The sequence below is a fragment of the Lactuca saligna genome, chromosome 7 (genome assembly GCF_052625555.1).
Source record: "Lactuca saligna cultivar CGN05327 chromosome 7, ASM5262555v1, whole genome shotgun sequence".
Taxonomy (NCBI): Eukaryota; Viridiplantae; Streptophyta; class Magnoliopsida; order Asterales; family Asteraceae; genus Lactuca; species Lactuca saligna.
This window is the reverse complement of record NC_136423.1, coordinates 139,958,907-139,985,209: the sequence shown is the minus strand read 5'-3', so window position 1 is coordinate 139,985,209 and position 26,303 is coordinate 139,958,907.

The window sequence follows — 26,303 nt, the reverse complement described above, 5'->3', positions numbered from 1 at the left end:
GAACCATAGGTAAACATTGTGTGCATGCGAAAGAGCATGGGACAAGTGTAATAATTCAAGTAAGAAGTTGATTACCCGAAACGACAAATAATGAGTAATCGATATGGTGATAAATAAAAGGTGTTTTATTTATGCTCAAAGGGTTGAGGCCATATGGGATTAGTATTATTCTTGTGTCTCACTTTTCATGTTTTGACTTCCTGAATAATTTAATTGATTAAGAACAGTCAAATTATTCGAACGGGCCACAGTCGTTCATATGTTGGAAGTAGGTGTGAATGAAGACTGTCGTGAATTGGTGTGCGGATTGTCTAAAAGAGTATTAGACATAAGCAAATGTTTGCTGCAACGTTCATGAGTGCTTATGAATATGAATTTGAGCATTGGATCAAACCCACGCTCACTTGGATCACTCCATGGATTGTATCACAATTGATTGGCGAGACGATAACATCTTATATTCTTGAAACCGAGATGTGTTAGTTGTATCTTGCTAATCGGTTGCACATTGATAATATGTAAACGCACCAGTAACTTGGTGTCATAAAACATATTGTTGTGTGTGATTCGGTGAGTAAGTACAAGCGAGCATTGAATCAAAGTTTATCCGTTCCTTTTATCCCAATTAGGATAAAAGCAATATCTTTGGTCCCCTCAATGGTTTAGTGATGACAAACATAAATGCTCGGCTTGGCTAGGGCTAATTTGATTTGTTCAATTAGTTAGTCGTCTTAAATCGGAAGTCGAGAAATAGTACATAAAGAATGATTTGAAATCATATCTCATACGATATCTAGAATGGAGGAATATATGATCCCTTATCTAAAGGACACACATATCTAATAGGATCAGAGTTGATAGCGACTTTGGAAAGCTACAATTGCAGATCAGGATCTGAAGTCATATGCATAATAGTTATTAGACTTATCCAAGTGGGAGACTGTTGGATTAGTGTCTAAGTCCATAACTATTTTGGTATGTACTTGACCCGATGGTGCATGGTCCTTTTGGGTTGCCTTCACCAAAGCAACTTGATAGGATGAATTATGGAGAGAAAGGATTAAATATGATTTATTAATATATTATGAGAATAATATACTAAAGGAGAAATCATATTGTTTAAATTAATATTAGTCAAGAATTAATTGGTAATTAGTTTTGTGACTAAAAGAGATTAATTAAACTTAAGGGACTGGAATTGTAATTATAAGATAATTGCAATTTGGGCTATGGATTGCCTTATATTAAGGAGTGGACGAATTCTATGGGAAAGCCCATGAGGAAATCGTCCAAGGCCTTAAGGAAAGGAATCTATGGGTTGCTTAGGGCTTAAGCATCCAATTTAGGGTTTCCAAGTTGGATAACCCTAATAGCTTAACTATATATACATCCCTTATGACCCAAAAACGAAAAAAAAGCATCCTTCTAGGGTTTCACATGTTTTAGGGCAGCCTCCATACTCTCTCCTCTTCATCCTCTTGCTCTTGGTGTTTGTGAACCATTAGAGGAGTGACATTTATGAGTCTAAGCTTTCTAAAGTCATTACAAGAAGGATTTGAGATTGTTATGTTGGGTTTTGAGCATTCTAACACTTCCTAAGTGTACATGCAACCCTAATAAACCTTGGATCTATGTTTGTCTAAGATACATGCAAATAATTAATTTTCCAAGGTTTATATCCTAGCTAGCATGGCATGGGGAACATGAATCAAATAAAGCTAGAAGAAATACTTACCTTGAAGTTGTAGTTGTTTGCTTGGAGTTTTTTAGCCTAGCACCAATAGTGTGGATGCCTCTAGTGGAAATCACAAATCACCACAAACTTGGAACTTTGAGAGAATAGTCACTACTATCTTGAAATTTTCCCTCACCTCAACAAGTGTCAACTAGTGTCATTTCAAGAACCAAAGCCTCCTTTATATAGTGTGGAGGATTAGCGTTACATCCCTAAAACCCATGTCTCTTCATTTCCATGAGATCCATGGCTTAAAGCTCCATGGAGTATCCATGGACTTTTCCATGCAAGCCTAGCTTTTCCAAATAAGCTTTAGCCCACACTATATAAATATAGAAGCCCATATTTAATTAGTAATATCTTTGATCTCTAAACTAATCCTAGATTAATTATAGATCACTACTAATTAAATAATATGATCTTATATTAATATATTAGAATTTATAATATATTAATAAATCATAACTTGTACTATTCTCAAATATTATCCATAAATTGTTTGGGTGAAGTGCAACCCAAATGGACCATGTCGGGTCGGTTCAAGTACATACCAAATATAGTTATGAACTTAGACACTATATCCAACAGTCTCCCACTTGGATAAGTCTAATAACTATAGTTGCAAGTATGACTTCAGGAACCGATCAGCAATCGTAGCTCTTTAAACTCTGTTGAACTAGAACGCGCCATTTAAGATAAGTGATCATATAATCCTTTGTTCTAGATATCAGCCGGACAAATACATGGAACATGGTCTTGCTTCTTGTCTAGCATTTGTTTCCCGATTTCCGATTTGTTTGACATAGAACTTAACTGAACACATCAATTTAGTTCTGACTGGGCCCGGTACATAGATCAAAACAAAATCATCGAGGGGCCCAGATATCAGCTTCTAATCCAAGAAGGAACAAATAAACTTCAACTCATATGTTTGTTCTACCACTCATTGAATTACACACAAAAGCAAGTTTTATAACATCGAGTTACCAATGCGTTTTTGTACAATCAATTCATAACCAACTTGTAAGTAACAAATCATATCTCTAGGTTTGAAGACTTATATGATATTACCGTCTCACGATCACTCGAGATAGAATTCCATGAAGTGATTCCAGTGAGCGTGGGTTGAGTCCAATGCTCAGAACTTATGAGCACTCATGATTGTTGTAGCCATATATCAAACATAATTATTCTGGAAGTCAAAACATGCAAAAAGAAATAAAGTAAACGATCGACAAGAGATAGCAACACTTTACTCATAAATAAAACACCTTTTATTCATCATCAAATGTCAATTACACTTTACAAATTTCATAATTTATCTAACTGCTAAAACTTATATCATCCTTTAGCCCTATGCTTCGAGCATGCTGGAGATGCTTAACCCTACTCAGTCCCTTCGTGAGGGGATCTGCTGGGTTCTCATCCGATGATACCCTCTTCGCCACGAGGATTCCTTCTTCTATTCGATGTCTGATGAAGTGATATTTTCTGTCAATGTGTCTGGATCTCCCATGATCTCTTGGTTCCTTGGCTAAGGCAACCGCACTATTGCTGTCACAGAAAATCTCCATCGGCTCTTTTATAGCTGGTACAACTCCAAGGTCTCCGATGAAATTCTTTAGCCATATAGCCTCCTTTGCTGCCTCGCTTGCTGCTATATACTCTGATTCACAAGTGGAATCAGCCACTGTCTCCTGCTTGGAACTCTTCCAAGTGATTGCTCCTCTGTTTAAGGTAAAGACCTAGCCTGACTGAGAGCGGAAATTATCCCTATCAGTCTGGAAGCTAGCATCACTATACCCTACAACTCTCAAGTCATCACTCCCACCGAAGGTAAGGACCCAGTCCTTAGTCCTTCGCAGGTACTTGAGGATATTCTTTACCGCAGTCCAGTGTTCCTTGCCAGGGTTCCCCTGATACCTGCTAACCATGCTCAAAGCAAAGGCTACATCAGGTCGAGTACACGTCATAGCATACATGATCGATCCTACAGCTAAAGCATAAGGTAGTCGACTCATTTCTGCTATCTCAGCCTCAGTACTAGGGCTTTGTGTCTTACTCAATCTGGCATTACTCTGAATGGGTAACTCACCTTTCTTGGAGTTATGCATGTTGAATCTTTTCAACACTTTGTCCACATAGGTGCTTTGACTAAGTCCAATTAGTCTTTTACTCCGGTCTCTCAAGATCCTTATCCCTAGAATATAGGCAGCTTCACCAAGGTCCTTCATAGCGAAACACTTCCCAAGCTAGGACTTTACTTCCTGCAGAGTTGGGATGTCATTTCCTATGAGTAGTATGTTGTCCACATACAATACCAAGAAGCTGACTATACTCCCACTAGCCTTGACATAAACACAAGGTTCATCTTCACTCCTAGAAAAGCCAAATTCCCTGACCTTTTCATCAAAGCAAAGATTCCATCTGCGAGGTGCTTACTTCAATCCATAAATGTATTTCTCAAGCTTACACACTCTATTAGGGTACTCATTGCTGAAAAAACCCTCTGGCTGACTCATGTAAACATCTTCAGCTAACTTTCCATTAAGGAAAGCGGTTTTGACATCCATTTGCCATATTTCTTAGTCATGAAATGCAGCTATGGCTAACAGAACCCGAATAGACTTAATCTTGGCTACTGGAGAAAAGGTCTCATCATAGTCCACTCCAGGAATTTGAGAGAAGCCCTTTGCAACCAATCTATCCTTATAAGTGTGTACTTTACCATCCATGTCGGTCTTCTTCTTTAAGATCCATTTGCACCCTACAGTCTTACGACCGGGTACATTCTCAACCAAGTTCCAAACTTGATTGTCATACATGGATTGTATCTCGCTATCCATAGCCTCTTTCCATTTAGCAGCCTCAGGGCCTGCCATGGCTTCCGTGTAGCTGTTAGGTTCATTGTGACATCCCCAAAATCTCGGCCAGAAAAGACCGATTTTCATTTATGCTTTTAAAATAAATTCAGAGTAAATCCTTTTGATTAGAAAGAGTTGCGGAATTTGTTCCCAAAACAAAACATGATAAAATAATATTTATCAAAGCATTTCATCAAGAGATGCATTTTCATTATATAATTAAAACTCGGGGTGTCATGTTCCGATACAGACCATTAAGCATAAACAATAACATTACAAGTCATTCAACAAATATATACATATACAGACTTGTAAACAAAACAACTTGATGGTTCGTCCATCTTACGCCCTTGTGCCACTTCCTGTAATACAAATAAAACTGAGTGGGTCAGGCTTGGGAGCCTGGTGAGCATATAGGGTATTCAACCCACAATAAATAAATTATATTTAAATTCACGAACCTTCACTATCCCGATTACCCATTCCTGTTATCCTCACTTTACGTCCCTAAAACAACATCTATCTCAAGGGACCTAATCTAGGATTTTCATCGGGACGGACATTACTGCTAAGGGGTTTCCTCAACAATAGATATCCTAAACGCAACCATGAGGGGGATAGAGTACACCGGTGAACACATCGTTCACAACACCTACAGGTTATGAACCTGCTAGCGTTCCATGAGACTGTCTAGAAGGAGTCTGTGGTCATTATCCATACTCCGCTGAATAACTAGGTCAACAACAACAACAACATCGAGGCCTCTCATCTGTTTATTACACACCAACTATCTACCCGTGTTCTACCCAACATATTAGTAGATAAAAATATATATTTTTATACATAGTTTAAAACCTGTATATATCATTTTCATTCAATATATATTCCACACAACAGATGAGGCATACCCACATAACACGTATTTCATAGAAAACAAATCAGATCTATGTGATTAAAGAGAGTGAATATACATTCACTTACATAACAACAAAACTATACACATAACACATATTTCGTATAAAATACTTCATAATTATGCGTTAGAAGAAAGTAACTACACACTCACTTGATCAGAACATGATCGGACAGCACTACGACTTGCAGAAGTAGTAATCCTTAGCAGATCTGGAAGATCTCTACAAAAGTCGAATTTCTCGCGGGCAGAGCTTCGGCTCGGAAACCGCACTTCTCGAGATCTCGGGACTTGCTTCGGGACTCGGGGATATTACCGGGGCTTCGGGGTACTTCTGGCATGCAAATCGAGGTAAAACGGGAGAGAGAAGAGAGAAAATAGCAACCCTAAACGGCTGTCCCTTCAAATCTATTTATAGGGCAATTTTGGCCCTTGCCACGTCGTGGCAACCTTTTTCCACGTCGTGGGCTTGGTCGTCACTGCATGCGTCATCCCAAGTTGCATCTGGGGGCCTCCCGGAGGTGTCAGGACATGTGCCACGTCGTGGCACTGCTTGCCACGTCGTGGTCTCTGACAGTTTTGGGGTTTCGCGCCCCGAACTTCAGAAATTCATAACTTTCGCATACGAACTCCGTTTTCGACGTTCTTTATATCTCCGTGAAGGTGAGATCATGATCTACAACTCTCGTTTAGACTCCATTGGCTAATTTTGACTTTATTTTTAATATATTATAAGTATATTACTTATATATTATTTTTAGTAAGCCGGGACAGGAAAACTCTGTTCGAAATTCATAACTCCTTCATTTGAACTCCGATTCCGTCCGTCTTTCCGTCGTTGCACTACTATCGATGAGATCTTCAATTCTCATTTAGATCACTAAGGATAGATATCTATCTACCTTAAATTCACTATTTACATCGCACTGGGTCGTGCCGGTTCTGTCGCGAAACTTCGACAGGTCATAACTTCTTCGTTATAACTCGGATTTCGGCATTCTTTATATCTTCGGAAACCTTGTTTCAACTACTACAACAGTATCTAAAGATATCGAGTTTATTTTACACTTAAATTTTGACGCTTATTTTTATTCTTAATTAATCAAACCACATAATTAAGCAATTAAGCACAAAACACATAATACTCAAATAATACACTTCTATTATTTCAAAATGGGTTACAAAGGTTAACCTAGACCATTACATTGCTAAAAATGGCAAGCCCAGAAACACAGGCGTTACATTCATCCAAACCTACTAGTGTCTCATCACTAATAAGTGTCTCACCTTCCGCAGTAATATGGAAACCATAATAATGCTCAGGTGCATTCCTAACTCTCGTGGAACGTCTTAGAGGTACATAATCGTCAATTGGCTCAACAGGAGTTTCCTCCTCAAGTTGAGGGCTAGGATTTGAAGTTCCTTCACCATTTGACTCTTGAAGTTCTTCAAGGTCAATTTGCCTCCCACTGTCTCCTTGGCTTATAAATTCTCTCTCACGAAAGACTCCTCTTCTTGCTACAAAGACCACATTATCACTAGGTCTGTAAAAAAGGTAACCAAAGGATCTTTGTGGGTAGCCGATGAAAATACACCTCTCGCTTCGGGGTTCTAGCTTATCATGAGACTCGCGCCTCACAAAAGCTTCACAACCCCAAATCTTGATGTGGTCTAGTTTGGGTACTTTACCAGTCCACATCTCGTGAGGAGTTTTGGCAACTTTCTTTGTAAGGACTAGATTAAGGATATGGGCGGCAGTCTCTAAGGCATACCCCCAAAATGAGATTGGTAGCGAATCTCGACTCATCATGGAACGAACCATATCCAACAAGGTTCGATTACGCCTCTTAGCTACACCATTCAACTGTGGTGTCCTGGGTGGTGTCAATTGTGAGACTATCCCACATTCCCTTAGATAGTCAAGGAACTCTGAACTAAGATACTCACCACCACGATCGGATCGAAGCATCTTAATGGTCCTGCCCAATTGATTCTCGACTTCCTGTTTAAATTCCTTAAACCTTTCGAAAGTCTCTGACTTATGCTTGATTAAGTAGACATATCCATATCTACTGTAATCATCGGTAAAAGTCAAATAATAACGATTAGCATCCCTTGTGGCATGTTTGAATGGTCCACACACATCCGTGTGTACAAGGTCCAACAAACCTTCACCCCTCTCACACGAGCCTGTGAAGGGTGACTTTGTTATTTTTCCAAGTAAGCATGATTCGCAACTATCATCTGACTTTAAGTCAAATGACTCCAAGACTCCATCCTTTTGGAGTTGGCCTATGCGCTTCTTACTTATATGTCCAAGTCGACAATCCAATAATGATGCTTTATCCAAGTTATTATTATTAATAGAATCAATACACATCACATTATTTCCTAAGTTATCAACCACATATATTGTTTCATACACACCATCACAAGGTAATGCATTAAAATAAAGAACATTATTAAAGAAAGCATCAATAGAACCAACTTCATTATTAAATGAAAAGGTAAAACCTTGTTTATACAATGCATGAAAGGAAATAATATTTCTTTCCATTTCTGGCGAATAACAACATTTATTCAAATCTAAACTAAACCCACTACTTAGCGACAAAGTATAAACTCCAATCTTGGTGACAGGTGTAACTTTCCTATTCCCCATGATTAAGTTTATTCTTCCTTCCTCCACATTCTCACTTCTTCTTAGTCCCTGCAAGTGACAACAAATATGAATACCAAAACCGGTATCAAGGACCCAAGATTTAGAATGGGGTGAGTTATTAGAAATGATAGTGTAAATACCTGCATGGTTGGGTTTAACTTTCCCATCCTTTAAATCTTGCTGGTACTTTGGGTAGTTTCGCTTCCAATGTGCCTTTTCATGGCAATAGAAGCATTCAGCCTCTTTTGGGTCAGAAGAAGGAGTGATGAAACCTTTCTTGGTTCCACTTGAAGAAGAGCCATCAAGGGTCCTAACCTTGGTACCCTTCGAAGAACTCTTTCTCTTCTTCCCTCATCCTTTCCCGATTGCCAAGACAGGGGCGGAGTTTGTAGAAGTAGCAGCAGTAACAACCGCCTTACCCTTAAGACCTGTTTCTGCGGTCTTAAGAAGTCCTTGAAGTTTGCTGAGTGTGACCTCTTCCTTATTCATGTGATATGTCATGCGGAATTGATCATAGCACGATGGTAAGGAGTGCAAAATGATATCTATTGCAAGCTCCTCAGGGAAGTTCACATTAAGCTTCAGCAATCGATCCACATACCTTTGCATTTTCTGCATGTGGCTCGTGACGAATTCCCCGTCCTTCATCATGGTTGTTAACATGGAGCAGATGATTTCATACCTCTTTTGTCGTGCACTTTGATGGTATCTTTCCATCAAATCTTGGTGCATTTCATAAGGGTAGAAATCCTCATAAGACTTTTGGAGTTCCGCTGTCATCGTGGCCATCATGATGCAAGCCACTTTCGTAGCATCCCTTTCATGTGCCTGAAAGTCAGCGATCTCCTGGGATTTGTAGTGGTCTCATCAATCTCCTTAAGCTCCTTGTCAAGGACATATTATTTGTCCTCGTAGCGGGTAATCATCCTGATGTTTCTGATCCACTCATTGAAGTTGGATCCATCAAAAGTAACTTTCCCACACAAGTTCATAGGGGTAAAGGAGCCATTAGGATTAGAGCCAGAAGCAGCATTGTTTGAAGACATCTGAAAGAAGAGAATAAGATTAGTTTAGATATTAAGAGAGTCCTTAATAAAACACCCAAATGTAATATTAAGGCTAGGATCCAATCACAATATATTATAACTTAGAAGAGGTATGCCGTAATCCAAGCTATAACATATTCGAAAGGTAGGTGAATGACGATTCACCAATTCCCACCATGAAAACCGAAATATTTAAATATTAGGTTTTTGATTGGTTCTTAGAAATTCCTAGATTCTTTGAGATTCAATGAACTTTTCAAAGGCATGTTTCAATCTCGAGTGTGCCCTCCAAGTTTTGTGACTGGAATGCCGAGGATCATAAAACGAGGTGTGAAATAACCATACAAATCACTTGGTACCCTTAAAGTTTATCACTCAATCGATGTGCCGGTAAACCACACACGCTCCATCGATACTATAATAAACCTTAAGTCACCCTTTACCTACCTTGTTAAGTCCAAGTTAGTGTGCCGGTTAACCACACACACTCCACCAACGACTTAGACAAAGTGTAAAGTGTAATTTCATGGATTAGCACCTTATTCACATTTTTCCTAAAGTAACTAAGATTGGGAATTTAATAAAACATTTAGTTACTTTATAATATTCATCATACATTTAATGAGAATTTATAAGTCCTTGTCTTACCCGTTCAGCTAACGACCCTCCACCGGTCAAACAAGCGGTGGGTGAGAGTGGACACCCATTAAGTTGCCATTTTATAGGCAACAACCTTATACCCACCTTATAGATCGGCTTCGTGAATGAGGCGTACTAGCGGTAAGATGACTTTGTTCTTATACATATACATACATATATATATATATATATATATATATATATATATAATTATTAAATCATAATAATATAAGTATAAGGGTTGAATTTTAACTTTTAAAATTCTAAGGGTTGGAACTAAAGATCAACTTGACTTTACTTGTTCTAAAACTTGAGGGCAAGTTTTGTAAACTTTCAAAACTTTTCATTTCTTGTAACTTATGAGTTTAATAGAGTAATAAAATGAAGACTCTTCATTTTTCTAACTCTTGTGTTCTTTTAATGGTTTTTAATCCAAGTGACTTTTGGTTTTCCATAACTTGAGGACAAGTTATGGACTCCATTAAAACACATTATGATCAAAATTAATCTACCACATAGGTTACAAATAATTCTTATGATCATCTAAACATCATAAGAACAAGAGCATGAATATGAACACTTTCATGAATCAAAATCACACTTAAACTTTGTAATTTTGATAACTAGTTGTTGTAAATGAATTAGCAATGACATTACACCATCTAAAACAAGTTTTCAAGTACCAAAATAGTTTAGGTAATGTTTCTAATCCATTTCCAGCAACTTAAATCGAAAATCTGCACTCTGTCGACCTTACTCGCCGAGTGCATGAACCTACCCAACGAGTAGGTTGAAGATACAAGTGAACTCGACGAGTCCCCCTATGGACTCGCCGAGTCCAACAGTCAGACAGCAAGTTTTTCGACTTTTTCCAAAATATTGTAACAAGTATTAAACAAACAAGCCTAGGCTCTAATACCACTGTTGGGTTTTGAGCATTCTAACACTTCCTAAGTATACATGCAATCCTAATAAACCTTGGATCTATGTTTATCTAAGATACATGCAAATAATTAATTTTCCAAGGTTTATATCCTAGCTAGCATGGCATGGGGAACATGAATCAAATAAAGCTAGAAGAAATACTTACCTTGAAGTTGTAGTTGATTGCTTGGAGTTTTTAAACCTAGCACCAATAGTGTGGATGCCTCAAGTGGAAATCACAAATCACCACAAACTTGGAACTTTGAGAGAATAGTCACTACTATCTTGAAATTTGCCCTCACCTCAACAAGTGTCAACTAGTGTCATTTCAAGAACCAAAGCCTCCTTTATATAGTGTGGAGGATTAGGGTTACATCCCTAAAACCCATGTCTCTTCATTTCCATGAGATCCATGGGTTAAAGCTCCATGGAGTATCCATGGACTTTTCCATGCAAGCCTAGCCCATTCCAAATAAGCTTTAGCCCACACTATATAAATAAAGAAGACCATATTTAATTAGTAATATCTTTGATCTCTAAATAAATCATTGATTAATTATAGATCACTACTAATTAAATAATATGATCTTATATTAATATATTAGAACTTATAATATATTAATAAATCATAACTTGTACTATTCTCAAATATTATCCATAAATTGTTCGGGTGAAGTGCAACCTAAATGGACCATGCCGGGTCGGGTCAAGTACATACCAAATATAGTTATGAACTTAGACACTATATCCAACATGTTATTGCTACATAACAATCAAGGTAATGTCTTAAACCCATTCTTATGTTAATATGATTACTTGTATGCTAGAATTAGGGTTTATAGTCTTGGATAAGTTGCATGTACAATATAGAAACCTAGATCCAAGCATTAGGGTTTGTATGAGCACATAGGATGTTCTTATGACCAAAACCCATCACTTTATACGATTTGGAAAGTGTGGAAAGCTGAGTCCAAGATTTATTGGACCATTCAAGGTTCTTTAGAGGATTGGGAACCAAGCTTACAAGATGGAATGGCCAAAAGAACCGGATGGTATTCATAACACTTTCCATGTTCGTTGTTTTAGGAAGCTCATGGGAGAAGTTCCCGATATAATTCCACTTTCGGAGTTAAGGATGGATGAGAATAAGAAGTTAATTGAAGAGCCTGAAGAAAATTTTGACCGTAAGACGAAGAAATTATGACGCAGAATGGTCGACCTTGTGCTTGTGTAATGGAAACATATGAATGGGCCAAACCTCACCTGGGAAATAGAGAGTGACATGATGAGTCGCTATCCACATGTGTTTGCTGATGCATGATTCCGAGACGGAATCATCCTAAGGAGAAGATAATTATAATGTATATGTTTGTGGCTAAGCATTAGTATGATGATGTAATAGTTAGGGTCAACAATTTTAACCTATTTTGAAGTAATGAAGAAGACTTATTTGAGTATTATGTGATCTATGTGATTTATGTGTGACATACGTGCTTATAACAATGTAATAAAATAATAATAATAATAATATGCATCAAAAATAAAATAATAGATAGACCCAGTATCTATGATGAAAGTTGAATTGTTCACAACATGAATTTCGAGGATATAAGGAATGTTAAAATCAGACTTATAACGAAGAAGTTATGACCTATCGAAGTTTTGCGACAAAACTGGCACGACGTTGTGTATCGTAAAAATTGAGTTTGCGATAAAATACTTTTTAGCCTTAGCATCCTAAAGAAAAGTCATATTATATGTTAAACCGAGAACGTACATAAAAAGAACGTCCAAATCTGACTTCGTATGAGGAAGTTATGATTTTTCTAAGATTTAACATAGGAGTGCACAACCCAGAAATCGAATTTTAGATCGATCAATTTTTAGCCGGCACAATTCAAACGAGAATCGAAGATCTCGTTAATAAGAACTCAACGATATAAAGACAGACAAAAACGGACGTCGGATGACAAAGTTATGAATTTTTAACGGGCTTTATCTGTCTAAGCCTATTAAAATATAAGTTAAAAAATAAAGTCCAAATTAGCCGACAAAGATTAAACAAAAGTTATAGATCCTTTCGATACCTACACGTAAATATAAAGAACGTCATAAACAGAGCTCGTACGCGAAAGTTGCAAAATTTAGAAATTCATTAAATTATGGAAGGATGCGAGGGTGACACATAGTCGAATCATGACCTTCACTTTCTCTCCATTCGCTTCGGATGGTGAGACCTGGCCCTCGTATGCGCAACGTAGAGCCTCGTATGTGAATCATACTCCGAAGTTACACCTAGTGTAGACCGAGGATCCAGCCTATAAATAGTTGTGATGATCACCTCATTTTCTCACACCTTTGCCATTCTTTCTCTCTTAATTACTTCTCTTAACCCCTCCCCTTCCCTAGTACTTTCCAAGTGCCAGAAGTGAGTCCTACAGCGCCAAAAGGCTCAGACAAGAAGAGATTTTGGCTCAAAAGTTCTGCCCCTGGAGAGCCCGACTCCTTGCTAAACTCCCTTGTAAGTAAGTTATGCTTACCCTAGTTTAAGTATAGCTTATGTTTAAGTTCATTATCGTTATTATGAACCTATAAACAATATATGTGCTAGATATTATAAATATAAAGTGTTATTATAATACCTTTTAACTGCTCGTGGTATGGGGAATCTGGTTTGAAGGGTCGCAGGGGGTTGTTGGATTTTAGAACAACTTTAATGCCAAAATGGTCCTGCTCTCCCGTGTTTGATGTCTGGGCCCTACCTGTACGTATTGGTTGAAAAGTATTGTTTAACACTTATATAATACAAGAAAAACAATATTACCTAGACTAATAACTCGTCGTAATAAATATTAGACTATGATCTAGTGATAATGATACTAGGTTTCGTCGAAGGAAAATAAAATTGTTAGAAGCGAACCGCTGCCCAAGTTTGGAGTCATTACTTTAACAAGTGAGTGCACATTTACTTTCATCTTACACATAGATATGAAGTATTTAATATATATTACGTGTTATACGTGCATATTATCTGTGTTCCTTATATCTATGTTGGATGAACGATGTATACATGTTTTTACTTGATTTTAACTATATATGTATTTTATACCTATCAATATGTTGGGAAAGATGGGTAGATGAAATAGATGGTGAGATATGAAATAAACTGATGAGATTCCTTGATGTTTAAGCTAACTTAGTCATCTAGCAGAGTATAGATGACGACCACGGACTATTCTAGACAGTCTAGTGGAACGCTAGAAGGCTCGCAACTTGTAGGTGTTTGTGAACGATGTGTTCACTGGTGTACTCCATCCCCCTCATGGTTACCTTATTAACATATATTTTCGAGGAATCCCCTAAGCACTATTGTCTTCCCGATGATGATCCTTAGGATAGATCCCTTAAATTAGATGCTTTAGGTACATGAAGTGAGGATAACGGGAACGGGTAATCGGCTTGAATAATTTGACGAAATTAATAAACTTAATTATTGTAGGTTGAAAACCCTATGTGCTCTCCAGGCTCCCAAGCCTGACCCATTTAGTTTCTTGTATACAGGTGGTGAAAAGAGAGCACATGAGTGATGATCTGATGAGAGATCAATGGATTATAGGCAATTAGAATAATAGACGTTGTAAGGCATTTACTACTTTTGTTTATTCTTATATATCGTATTGACAATGACATCCTGGCGTTTTTAATATAATGAAAATGCACTCCTTTAGGAATGCTTTGATAATTTACTTATCATATTTTTGGGAACATATTGCACAACATATTTCTTCAAAATTATACTTTGGTTTTCAAATAAAGCATAAACAAATCGGTCTTTTCTGGCCGAGAAAATGGGGGTGTCACAGTGAATGTGGTGGAGGATGCTTTGAGTCATAAATCGGTTGGGCCTTCAGTTGGGGTATCGTATATGAGGATATTAGTGGATTCCCCTCTTTTGTGATTGATTAGGGAGGCTTGGGTTGAGGGTGTTTGGGAAGAAAACTAGAACACAGAGAGGATCAGGGGTGAGATTTCCAAATTTGTTCCGCATGGTCGTAGATTGTAGACCTATTGTGGTCGGGTATAGGTTCCAATGTCTGGTGGGGTTAGACAGATTGTGTTGGAGGAGGCTCATAAGTATCGCTTTTCTATCCATCCGGAGGCCACCAAGATGTATCGGGATCTGATATTGAGCTATTGGTGGTCGTGTACGAAAAAGGAGATCGTCTAATATGTTACGAGATGTATGACCTGTAGGATGGTCAATGATAAGCATTAGAGGCCGCACGGCAAGCTGTATCCTCTGGAGGTTCCCATGTGGAAATAGGAGCAGATTTTGATGAATTTGATCACCAAGATGTTGCAGGCGGCAAAGGGCTTTGATACTATTTGGGTCATCGTGGATTGATTGACCAAGAGAGCCCACTTTCTGATAGTATGAGAGAGTTCTTCGGCCAAGAAGTTGGCTGACGTGTATGTTCGCAAGATTGTTGCTTGCCATGGGGTTCCATCCTCCATTGTATCAAACCACGATGTTCGATTTACCTCCCGCTTTTGGCTAAACTTCCATGAGCAACTGGGCACGAGGTTGCATTTCAGCACAACTTATCATCCGCATACCAATGGCTAGAGTGAGCAGGCGATACAGACCCTTGAGGATATGTTGCATGCATGTTTCATTGATTTTGGTGGGAGGTGGGACTCCTACCTACCCCTCACAGAGTTCTCCTACAACAATAGTTATCACTTCAGCATTGGTGCTCCGCGTTTTGAGCTCTTGTATGGGCAGAGATGTCGTACCCCGGTTTGTTGGGGCGACATTGGTCACAAAGTTATGGGGCGGACCGAAGTGGTCCTTTAGATAATGGAGATGATTTAGCAAATTAGGCAGAGATTCCAGATTGCTTAGAGTTAGAAGAAGAGCTATGTCGACCGACATCGATCCGAGTGGGAGTTTCAGGTCGGCAACATGGTATTATTGAAGGTCTCAACTTGGAAAACTATTATTCTCTTCAGGAAGAGGGGAAAATTAGGTCCTCAGTATATTGGGTCATTCCGAGTGATCTCTAGGGTTGACAAGGTTGCTTATAGATTATATCTTCCTGAGGAGCTCAGGCAGATTCACAACACTTTCCATGTTTCGCAGCTGCAGAAGTACGTATTGGATAAGGATGTGGTGGTTTCCTTAGATGATATTCAGGTCGATGAATGTCTGAAAATGTTGAAAGGCTGGTATCTATCCTCGAAAGGAATGTAAAGGTTTTGTGTAGTAAGGAACTACCTTTGGTAAAGGTAAGGTGGCAGCATCGGAGGGGCTCCAAGTGGACCTGGGAGTCGGAGGCTGAGATGCGGGAGCATTATCCCGAGTTCTTCACTCCATAAGACTTCGAGGATGAAGTCTAGTTAAATTGGGGGGGAGTTGTAACACCCCGATATTCAGGTACTTCCAAACCCATCCTTATGGTTTTAATTTATGTCAATTTGGTCCCTGTGATAGAAGCAAGTAGCCATGAGAAGCCCTAGTGGCAAAACCGTAATTTTGAAAGGATAAGAGTATGCCATGAATAAGAGTGTACGCTTAGCGTACTAGGGAGCGCCCTAGTACGTGGGCGTACTCATCAGACTTGCAAAAACCCTAATTTTAAAGGATGATTCCTATATAACCCCCCTTATAGCCTCATTTATTTCACCCTTTCAGCTTCCACCCTTTTTGAGTAGATTTTTGCAGCCCTAGCCCTTGTTAGTGTGTTGAGCTCAAGTGTGTGTGTGTGTGTGTGTGTTCTTGGTGTTGAAAAAAGAAGAAGGGGTCCTTTGAGAAGCTTCGGTGTGGGATTCAAGCTTGTATATATGAGAACTTCATCTCTTTGGGAAGCTCCAGAAGGTATAAAGTCTTGAACTTTACATGTATATCTTTAAAATCTAGAAATATGGAGTTTTATGAGATTGACCCCATTTCTTGGACTTGATGAGTAAATGCTACTCTAAGACCAAAGGAGCTACCTTTTCAGAACATTTAAGTTGTGTTAAATCATAAAATTGTTTTTTTGACTTATTTGGTGCTTGCATGCAAAGTGCAGAGGTCCTTAGTGGTTAAGACCAACTAGGAGAATGATTTTGAGTCTTAATGATGCCTGCATAACCATAAAGTTGGAAAATTTATGGTTAAGAGGACTTTTTTGGATATAGATATGGTTTGTGGACGTTATGTCTGTATGGAATAAGCCTTTTTCAAAGTTGTGCATGGCCACCACATACGATGCACGTACCACGGCGTACATTGGATGTAGGTGGTTGACATCGCTTTTTAGTCAAGATGGAGTACGCTCAGCATACAACTGGGTACACCCTGCGTACTCAACCTGTTGGGTTTTTGAGTTTGTGCTTCAAACTTTGGGTCGCCTTTTGATCTTGGATGCTTGGGCCCTTATTGGTCCATATGATTATGGGTGTTTTCGGCTATGTGAAGTGTTGGACCTTAGAGTAAGGCCCAAATAGGAGTTAGGCCCAATTTGGAAATTTGGGCCAATTATGGGCCTTGGATGGTTATTTAGTGGTTGGGCCTTTTGGATCAAGATTTGGGTATGGGTCTTAGCCCAAATAAGGAAAAAGGGTAAAGTGGCCATTTACCCTAATATTGGGCAATTAGCTTAGAATGTAATCCATGTATTGATTAAATGACTTTTATGTTGTGATAGCGCCGGGAATTTAGTGAGCTAGCAGCCGGAGGCTTTCAGTGTGATTCAACGTTGTGAGGTGAGTGTTCCTCACTGTACTTTTGGTTCGAAGGCACCAAGTTCGGCCCTTTTGGATTGTTATCATGTTTATCATATGATCAAAAATTGTAGTGATTTGTTAGATGGGATGATGTAATGCTTAGTGATATGTAAGATCAGTCTGCCTGTTATTAACTGGTAAATTGTGTGATTATTTGTAATATATGTGTGGTTGGGTTGAGGCGGACCTGTTGGATTAGTGTCTAAGCCCGTAACCATATTTGGTAAATACTTGACCCGGTTGTGCATGGTCCTTTTGGGTTGCCTTCACCAAAACAATTTGAATGGAGAAATAAATAGAGAAAGAGGTTATTATGATTTATTAATATGTTATAAGAATAATTAGGAATTAATATTAAAGGAGAAATCGTATTTTTTTAATTAATATTGGTTAATAATTAATTAGGAATTAATTTTGTGATCAAGTGTAATTAATTAAATTAGAAGGGCTGAATTTTAATTATGTGATAGTTGCAAAATAAGGCAATGGTTATCCTTGGAGAAGGGTGGATGAATTCAAGGGATTGGATATCCTTGAAATCGTCCATATGGTCCAAGAGATAAGGGTTATCAAGGCTTATCTTATGGTTGCTTGGTGGGCAAGTAATTGGATAAGGATAAGGACTGAAACCCTAATACTAACCCTATATAAAGATCCCTAGGCCTTAAGAAATCGTCCCACTTGCTTCTAAGAGATCCCTAGGTTGATTTCTACCTCTCCCCTTCTCTCTCTATAGCCTCTCCAATTGCTTGTGGTGTTTGTGAGCCATTAGAGGCACTACACTTGTGGTGCTTGCTTTCAAGACTTAGGGTTTGAAGATTTAAGTTGTTATTACAATATAACGACAAGAGGTATGTGACCTAACCTTATATTTGAATTTTGAAAATAGAAACATACTTTAGGGTTTTATTCATGTGTGCATAAAGTTGTATATCTAATAGTGAAAACATAAATCCAAATCTAGGGTTGCATGCACACATAAGATTGTTTGTATAACACCCATCAGTGGTATCAGAGCCTTTGGTTAACTTGTTTTCAATTAGTATTATTCAATTATATGAACTTGACAAATTAGGGTTTATTGCCTATAAACCCTAGGAGGCTATAGATTTCGAGATTAGGGTTTCCTAACCCTAATTTGCGAAAATCTTGAAGGGTTTTTTGAATCCTTTCCTTTTAATTCAAGATTTCGAAATCTAGGGTTTGCAAACCCTTAGATTTTGAGATTTTCCTCCTTCCCCAAGATAAGATCCTAAATTTGAGGGATTTGGATAATCCCATATCTTGTAATTATCTCTTAATTGTTAAATATGGTAATTAAAGATTTTGAATTATCCCCTCCCATTATTTTCGAAATTTAGAGAGATAAAAGGGATTAGGATAAGTTAATTGTTTAATTGGTAATTATCCTTTAAGATTTAATAATCCCTTATGATTTAATAATTTGAATTAATAGTTTAATTGAAGATAATTATTAAATCAAGAGTTTTAATATTAAAAATTTTAATTTGAATTGTATTAAATTTCGAAAAAAATTTAAATTGAAGATTAAAACCTTAGTATTTTGAAATGTTTAAAATACACCCTCTACTATTATATTATTACAAGCTTAATAAATATATATGTATAATTAAAATGCTAGTCTTACCATTAGTAGGCCTCATTCACGAAGTCGGTCTATAAGGTGGGTATAAGGTTGTTGCCTATAAAATGGAGCTTAATGGGTGTACACTCACACCCACCGCTTGCTTGACTGGTGGAGGGTCGGTTAGCCGAACAGGTAGGATAGGGCAATCCTCTCCTCATTGATAAGTATAATGAATATAAATAAAGTAACTAAACATTTTTTTAAAATTCCCAATCCTAGTTACTTTAGGCAAAAGTGAAATTGATGCAATCCCATGAAATTACACTTTGCACCCTTGCTAAGAAGTTAGTGGAGCGTGTGTGGTTTACCAGCACACTAATTGGTTCTAAGCAAAGGTGGTAAATGGTGATTCATTGTTTGTCATAGTTCGATGGAGTGTGTGTGGTTTACCGACACATTGAATAGGTTATTGTAACAATGAAGGCACCATGTAGATTTACATGGTTATTCACACCCACTTTGTGATCCTCGGCATCCCAGTCACAAACGAGAGGGGCATATCGAGATTTAAACATGTCATTGAAAAGTTCAATGAATCTCCAAGAAAAACTAGGAATTCTCAATACATTTAAAAATTAAGCTTATGTTTTTCATGGTGAAGAATTAGTGAATCGTCATTCACTTACCTCCAAATTATTTGCGTGTTGGATTACGGCATCCCTTTTCTAATATGTTAATAATGTTGTTGGGTCCTAGCCCTAATTTTTCATTTTGGGTGTTTAATTAGGGATTCAATTCTAATCAAACTTTGTCCTTTCTATTTGTAGATGTCTAATGCAAACAATGTTGCTGCTAGCTCATTCACGCTAATGAGTCTTTGTCAAAAAGTAACTTTCGATGGATCGAACTTTAGGCGAATGGATAAGATACATTCGCACTATCACGCTACTCCCGAAGAGATGGCTGTCTTTGAGACCCATGAGCGTGATGAAACGAAAGTTCATTGCATCATGATAGCCACAATGAACTCCGAATTCCAAAAGTCCTATGAGGACATGTATCCCTACGAGATGCATATAGACTTGATGGAGAGATATCACCAAAGCGCGAGGCAAGAGCGCTATGAAATCATTACGAATATGATCACTGCTAAAATGGGAAGTGGAGAGTCTCTAACTGTGCACTTGAAAAAGATGCAAAGGTATGTTGATCGTCTTCGCAAGTTGAATGTCAACTTTGGGGAAGATTTGGCTATTGACATTGTTCTTCACTCCTTGCCCTCGTGATACAACCAATTTAGGATGACCTACCACATGAACAAGGAAGAGGTCACCCTAAGCAAACTCCAAAGGCTCCTAAGGACTGCTGAGAGCAACCTAAAGGACACGTCTATTGCACCAACTCCTAATCCACCCACTGCTACTGTTTTGGCAATTGGGCAAAGGAGGGGCAAGAAGAGGAAGGCTCCGTCAAAGAGCCACCACTAGGGAAAGTCCCAAAATGGTTCCTCATCTAGTGGGACCAAGGTTGATCCTGCTAAGCCCAACTCTAACCCAAAGGAGGTAGAGTGCCATCATTGCCACAAAATAGGGCATTGGAAGAGAAGCTGCCCGGAATATCTGCAAGCCATCAAGGATGGAAAGATCAAGCCATCTTATGCAGGTATATACACTATTAAATCTAATGATTCATCTCATGCTATTTCTTGGGTTCTTGATATAGGATGTGGTTACCATATTTGTTTTGATTTGCAGGGACTAAGAGGAAATAGGGATGTGGAGCATGGAAGGATAAATCTAATCATGGGAAACAGAAGATCGTCTCTTGTCACTAAGATTGGAGTGTATTATTTAGTGCTTAATAATGGATTAGGTTTAGATTTAAATAAGTGTTGCTACTCGCCAGATATGGCAAGAAACATCATTTTTTTTCATGGTTTGTTTAGACAAAGATTTAGATATTCATTTAATAATGAGAATGGTTTTATTTATGCTTATCTAAATGGTGTTTTAAACTTTGAAGCAATGCCTTGTAATGGAATTTATGAAACTGTTATGGTTGTAGATAACCTAGGAAATGATGTGTTATGTATGGATTCATCCAATAGTATGGATAAAGCATCTTTATGGCATTGTCGTCTTGGACATGTTAACAAGAAGCGCATAGCCCAACTCCAAAAGGATGGAGTGTTGGAGTCATTTGACCTTAGGGAAGATGACACGTGCGAATCTTATTTACTTGGAAAGATGACCAAGCCACCCTTCACTAACACTTGTGAGAGGGGTGAGGGTTTATTGGATCTCATACATACCGATGTATGTGGACCGTTTAGATCCACCACAAAGGATGGAAATCACTTCTATGTGACTTTCACCGATGATTATAGTAGATATGGGTATATTTACTTAATCAAGCACAAGTCGGAAACGTTTGAAAAGTTCAAAGAATTCAAACAAGAAGTGGAGAATCAATTGGGCAGGAAAATCAAGATGTTTTAATCCGATCGAGGAGGAGAGTACCTAAGTCTTGAATTCCATGACTATCTCAAGGAATGCGGAATAGTTTTGCAATTGACGCCACCTAGGACACCACAATTGAATGGTGTGGTAGAAAGGCGTAATCGAACCCTGTTATACATGGTTAGTTCTATGATGAGTCGTGCTTCACTACCTATCTCATTCTAGGGGTATGCCTTAGAGACTGCCGCCCATATCCTTAACTGAGTCCCTACAAAGAAGGTTGCCAAAACACCTCACGAGATGTGGACAGGGAAACCTCCCTCATTGGCACATATCAAGGTTATGGGTTGTGAAGTTTTCATAAGACGAGATACTCACGACAAGCTCGGATCTCGTAGTGAGCGATGTATTTTCATCGGCTACCCGCAAAGATCCTTTGGATATCTTTTCTATAGACCGAGTGACAATGTTGTCTTCGTTGCGAGAAGAGGGGTTTTCCGAGAGCGAGAACTCATAAGCCAAGGAGATAGTGGGAGGCAAATTGATCTTGAAGAGATTCAAGAATCGACCGATGAAGGAACCTCTAACACTGGCGCTCAACCCGAGGAGGAAACTCCGGTTTAACCAATTGACCAATCCTTACCTCTTAGACGTTCCGAAAGAGTTAGAGTTCAACCCTATTTGTATGGTTTTCATATTACTACCGAAGGGGACACATATATTAGTGATTGTACACTTGTAAATCTAGATGAACCTAACAGCTATAAGGAAGCCATGGCAGGCCCGGAGTCTGCTAAATGGAAAGAGGCGATGGACAGTGAGATTCAGTCCATGTATGACAACCAAGTTTGGAATTTGGTTGACAATGTGCCCGGACGTCGGACGATTGGGTGCAAATGGATCTTCAAGAAGAAGACTGACATGGATGGGAATGTGCATACGTATAAAGTGCGATTGGTGGCGAAGGGCTTTACTCAAACTCCCAGAGTTGACTATGATGAGACCTTCTCACCAGTTGCCAAGATAAAATCTATTAGGGTGATGCTAGCCATTGCTGCATTTCATGATTATGAGATTTGGCAGATGGATGTCAAGACCGCTTTCCTTAATGAGAAGTTGGCTGAGGATGTTTATATGGCTCAGCCAGAGGGTTTTGTCGATACGAAGCATCGAAGCCGAGATAGAAGAGATGAGCCGAGTACCCTACGCTTCCACAGTTGGCTCAAAGAGTCTGGATTTGTACGAAGCGAAGATGAATCATGTGTATATGTCAAGGCCAGTGGGAGTATAGTTAGCTTCCTCGTTTTGTATGTTGATGACATACTACTCATAGGAAACGACATCCCGATTCTGCAGGAGGTTAAATCCTGGCTCGAGAAGTGCTTCGCTATGAAGGACCTCGGAGAGGCTTCCTATATTTTGGGAATAAGGATAGTGAGAGAACGAAGTAAGAGACTAATATGACTTAGTCAAAACACTTACTTTGATAAAGTGCTAAAGCATTTTAGTATGGAGAACTTAAAGAAGGGAGAACTATCGATACAAAGTAATGCCAAGTTGAGTAAGACTCAAAGTCCGAGTATCGAAGCCGAGATAGAAGAGATGAGCCGAGTACCCTACGCTTCCACAGTTGGCTCAATCATGTATGCTATGACTTGTACTCGACCTGATGTGGTCTTTGCCTTGAGCATGGTCAGTAGATATCAAGGGAACCTGGGCAAATCTCATTGGATTGCGGTTAAGAATATCCTTAAGTACCTTTGGAGGACCAAGGAATGGTTTTAGTCCTTGAAGGGAGTGATGACTTAAAGGTGCGAGGGTATAGTGATGCAAGTTTCCAGACCGACAGAGAAAACTACCGTTCACAGTCGGGCTAGATCTTTACCCTAAATGGAGGAGCAGTGACTTGGAAAAGTTCCAAGCAGGAAACTGTAGCTGATTCAACGTGTGAATCAGAGTACATTGCAGTGAGCGAAGCGTCCAAGGAGGCGATATGGTTGAAGAACTTCATTGGTGACCTTGGAGTTGTGCCTGCCATAAAAGAGCCTATGGAAATTTTCTGTGATAATGAAGAAGTGGTTGCACTAACCAAGGAACCAAGGGATCATGGTAGATCTCGGCATATCGACAGAAAGTATCATTTTATTAGACATCGAGTAGAAGAAGGACACCTCGTGGTTAAGAGGATATCATCAGAAGATAACCCAGTAGATCTGCTTACGAAGGGACTGAGTAGGGTTAAGCACTTGCAGCACGCTAGGAGCATTGGGCTAAAGGATGATATTAGTTTAGATTAGATAGTTTTAGAAGCATATAATGGATAAATGTAATTGACATTTGATGATTAAATAAAGGAGTATTGTTTATAAGTAAGGTTACTGTCTTATGTTAATTGTTTAACTGTTGTTTCAAATTTGCATGTTTTGACTTCCTGAATAATTGAGTTATTAAGAATAATCGAATTATTCGAATGATCCACAATCGTTCATATGTTGGAAGTAGGTATGAATGAAGATTGTCATGAATTGGTATGTAGAGTGTCTAAAAGGTATTAGACATAGAAAAGGTTTGCTGCAACGTTCATGAGTGCTTATGAACAAGTTTTGAGCATTGGAATAAACCCGTGCTTGTTGGAATCATTTTATGGAATATGACAAAAAGTGATCGCAAGACGATAATATCAAATGGTCTTAAAACCAAGATATATGGTTTATTGTTTACTAATTGGTTGTACATTGATAATGCGAAACCGCATCAGTAAATTGATGTCATAAAACACATTGTTGTGTATAGTTGATTATTAAATAGTAAATGCATATAAGTCGAAGTTTATCTGATACTTCTATCCTAAGAGGGTAAAAGCGATATTACGGTCACTCGATGATTTGATTTGACGTATGTACCGGGCCCGGTCAGGACTGAATTGATGTGTTCAATTAAGTTCTATGTTAAATGAATCTGAGATCGAGAAACTAAATGTTGGACAATAAGTTCCATGAAATTGTCCGGACAATATCTAAACAGAGGACTGTACGATCCCTTATCTAAAGGACATGTTACTGATAAGATCAGAGTACGACAACGTCTTTGAGAGCAACGATTGCTAATCGAGATGTATGTTATGTTTGTAGTTACTAGACTTATCCAAGTGGGAGACTGTTGGATTAGTGTCTAAGCCCGTAACCATATTTGGTAAATACTTGACCCGGTTGTGCATGGTCCTTTTGGGTTGCCTTCACCAAAGCAACTTGAATGGAGAAATAAATAGAGAAAGAGGTTATTATGATTTATTAATATGTTATAAGAATAATATATTAAAGGAGAAATCACATTTGTTTAATTAATACTGGTCAATAATTAATTAGGAATTAATTTTGTGATCAAGTGTAATTAATTAAACTAGAGGGGCTGAATTGTAATTATGTGATAGTTGCAAAATAAGGAAATGGTTATCCTTGGAGAAGGGCGGAAAAATTCAAGGGATTGGATATCCTTGAAATCATCCATATGGTCCAAGAGATAAGGGTTATCAAGGCTTATCTTATGGTTGCTTGGTGGGCAAGTAACTGGATAAGGATAAGGACTGAAATCCTAATCCTAACCCTATATAAAGACCCCTAGGCCTTAAGAAATCATCCCACTTGCTTCCAAGAGATCCCTAGGCCGATTTTTACCTCTCCTCTTCTCTCTCTATAGCCTCTCCAATTGCTTGTGGTGTTTGTGAGCCATTAGAGGCACTACACTTGTGGTGCTTGCTCTCAAGACTTAGGGTTTGAAGATTTAAGTTGTTATTACAATATAACAACAAGAGGTATGTGATCTAACCTTATATGTGAATTTTGAAAATAGCAGCATACTTTAGGGTTTTATTCATGTGTTCATAAAGTTGTATATTTAATAGTGCAAACATAGATCCAAATCTAGGGTTGCGTGCACACATAGGATTGTTTGGATAACACCCATCAGGACCTGCTTTGTGCTGAAGGCCAACAGACCCAAGGCATCCCGGATAGACTGAAGGCTAATGGGGCATACCAGTCAGGCTGAAGGTCTGGTGAACGGTCCAGATGGGTTGAAGGCCGGTGTAGTGTACCAATCATGCTGAAGGTTCTGTGAGTGTACCAGGTAGACTGTCAGCCATTGGGGCGTTCTAGTCAGACTGAAGGCTTTGTATGCATGTTGTTTATTATTATTATGTTGTTTTGTATTGGGTTGGTACTTTGGGGGAAACTCACTAAGCTTTGCGCTTACTGTTTTCGGTTATGTTTCAGGTACCTCAGATGATTGCGGGAAGGCGAAGTCTTGATCGTGCAAGTCCTCATGTTTTGTTTATGATTTTGGGAAAACTCTGATAATAGAGATGTTTTGAAAAACTATTTTTGTAAACAATTGATGATTTGGATTGTTTAAAAAGTTTAAATTTTTCGTGAAAATTTTGGATGTTACACTTGTCAATGATCATGACAATCAATCTAAGCATGGCATGGATATCTAACGCTCTCTAACACAATCAAAGTCACCAATTAGTATTATCTAACCCTATGCTTATGATCAAAGTCCTAGTCATACAAACCTTATGATCATAGATTCATATGATTCAAGTACATTTAGATAGAATTATCATCTAATCCTAATAATACTTAGCAATAAACAATAAAAATCATAGCTTTCACGTGAAAGTTAAAACAATCAATCAAACACA